Source organism: Sinocyclocheilus rhinocerous, unplaced genomic scaffold (assembly GCF_001515625.1).
Source record: "Sinocyclocheilus rhinocerous isolate Xijiao unplaced genomic scaffold, SAMN03320098_v1.1 scaffold502, whole genome shotgun sequence".
In the NCBI taxonomy this organism is placed as follows: Eukaryota; Metazoa; Chordata; class Actinopteri; order Cypriniformes; family Cyprinidae; genus Sinocyclocheilus; species Sinocyclocheilus rhinocerous.
In genome coordinates this window covers 438,779-441,507 of record NW_015641028.1, presented here as the reverse complement: position 1 = coordinate 441,507, position 2,729 = coordinate 438,779, and positions in this window count along the sequence as shown.

Sequence of the window (2,729 nt, the reverse complement as noted above, 5' to 3'; positions counted from 1 at the left end):
TTGTTACTCTTTTATGACACTTATTATTTAAAAAATGAGACAAAAAAGAAGTATAAATTCTACATCTGAAGATGAAACCATTATAACTTCCATGTATGAATCCCTTCAGGTTTTGAACACAAATTTTGATTTGCTTGCTTGATAATCTAATCCTATATCCTTTTTAACTAAATCTAAAAGGTACATCTTTAAACCTTATTTACCCCTAAATGCTACATATCAATAACTTAAATGTACATATTAGTGCTTTAAAAGTACATATTAGTACCTAAAGTGTATATACTAGCTTTTGAAAGTGTACCACCCCAGTGACAGTTTTGTAGCTTTTTTTTCTGAGAGTGTGCTGTTTCATCTCAGGACATCACTCTCAGAAAAAAATACACAAAAGCTGTCACTGGGGTGGCACCTTATCAAAAGGTACTGTACATACACTCTAGGTATAAATGTGCATCTATAAGTTACTAAAATGGGCTAAATAAGTTACAAAGGCGTACCTTTTGAAAGAGTACCACCCCAGTGCCAGCTTTCTGAGAGTGTTCAAAAAGCTTTGTGAGATCTTTTTTTTAAAGCAGACATTCAATGCTACTTACACTATACAGTAGACCTAAAAATAAAAGCACATTTGAAAATGCATAACAAGAACTATAAAATATGTTGCATGTTTTGTTTTGCCGTTGAGCTTTGGCCTGCCAAGCCTGTTCAAAAATAAACTGACTGCATGCTATCTAACAATATCACTATGCATCTATCTGTTTCCTTAATACCATGCAGTTTAACTAGCCAAGCAGTTTAAGTTAGCAACATACAACATCTCACGCTTAATCCAATTTGCTTCTGTAACCCTGTGTATCCCACATTTTCCACTAGATGGCCAGGAAGATCACAAGAACAAGCTCTTTCACCATCCATATGCAACACACAACATTCAGTGCAGATAATAAGTAACACTTTACTCCAAGGAGTATAGATAGATAGATAGATAGATAGAAGTTGTCATAATGGAACCTGCCATCAAACAGTTCACTACAGCCTTTTTAAGCATTTATGAACAACAAAACAATAATTGAAATACCAAAAAATGTAAATGGTACCATAAAAAGTCAAGCATTACTGTGCCAACAAATACTGTATTTAATATATTGTTCACAAAACATATGTGACTTGTCCCAACCAGGTTCCTTCACAAACACACATGGCCCACCGAGAAATAACAATACATTGGATTTCCCCTGTAAGTGCCCATATTTCTTGCATGTAAAAAAAAAAATGAGTTTGATAGTACACTCCAGGATCAAACAGAGCAGGGATCAAACAGCAGGGAGCAGAAGTGAATCTGTTTGTGCAATGAGCCAATCAGAGCAGAGCGAGACATCGACGTGGAGCATGAGGCTGTGACCTGCGTTTGAACTGCTGACCTGTGTAACTCACTCCTATTGATGACGGGACACGCACTACCACACTTACAACATAACGCTTCAGCAAGCACAGCGAGGCCCTGGGCGAGAGGGACGGAGAGGGGCAAGAGGGGGGAAATGGGAAAGGAAAGGATGTAAGAGTTTTTTGTAGTGTTTTACACTGAAATGAAGCCGAGTCACTCTTCTCTGCATCTCAGGCCTGGCGACAGGGAAATGAGACCTGTGTGGTAAGAAATATCAACAAAAATTATAAAGGAAAAATTAATGGGTAGCGTTGATGACGAGTCATCTGTTATTGATAAGTGAGTCAATTATTTTCAGGATCAGTTATTCATCCATGACCGATGTTCCCTTGACCTCAATTACACAACTAAACACAACAGTGGCAAGAGGGGTGTTTAAAGATTTTTGGCCATTTCCTGGTTTGCTCAAAATAAATGACAAAATATTCTGTGTACAGCTTGTACTACATTTAATATGTTATGCAGTGCACTGGAAAAAAAGTGATTTTGTTTTCCAAAATACCTGACATCCTTTTGCTTCTCAAGTACATGTTTCTTGATTTAGGAATATTGAGATATTTGTACTGGAAAACAAGACAGAAACATTGAATAAGAAAATCACTTTCTGCACATATCATGCCGGAAATGTTGCACAATGCACTTGTATGAAAGAAACCTCCTCATGCTCAAACCTTTGCCCAGATGACCCCATTTTTCTGCCAACAATATGACCTCATCAAAGACATTTTATATTGCAGTACGTGTGTCTATTATTTGCAATATCCACAAATCACACAACAAGAAACAAGCATCCTATCACATTAACATGTCAGCTGCACAATTTCTAAATCTAAATCGTTGGTTTCTGAAGTAGATTCGAGGTCTGGTCCATAGATGAAATCAATATCTGTGGAAACCATAGTGTTTTCATTAGGCTTTGTGGTGACACCTTGCAAGCTCTGTGGTTTTTGTACAAACCCCCTGTCCTTGTTGGTGACACTAGTATGCATAGAGTTAGAGTTAGTGTGACCATGAGTTTGTTTCCACTAACAGGAAGAGTGACTCACAGTCCCCAGTCACGGCTGCAAAAAAAACAGTATTGCAAACTGAATTATTACATATTTCTCTCTCATTTTTTTCTCTTATTTTAAAAACTTTTAGCAATCAGCCAGGTGTTTTTGTAAGTTGGCTTCATTTGCTCTTGAGACTGGCATCGCGGCGATATCTGTCAGGATGCATTTCAGCTCAGTTTTTGGCAGACATATAGCGCAACTTAGCAGCGCTCATCATTAGCTGTTGCCGCATGGCAAAC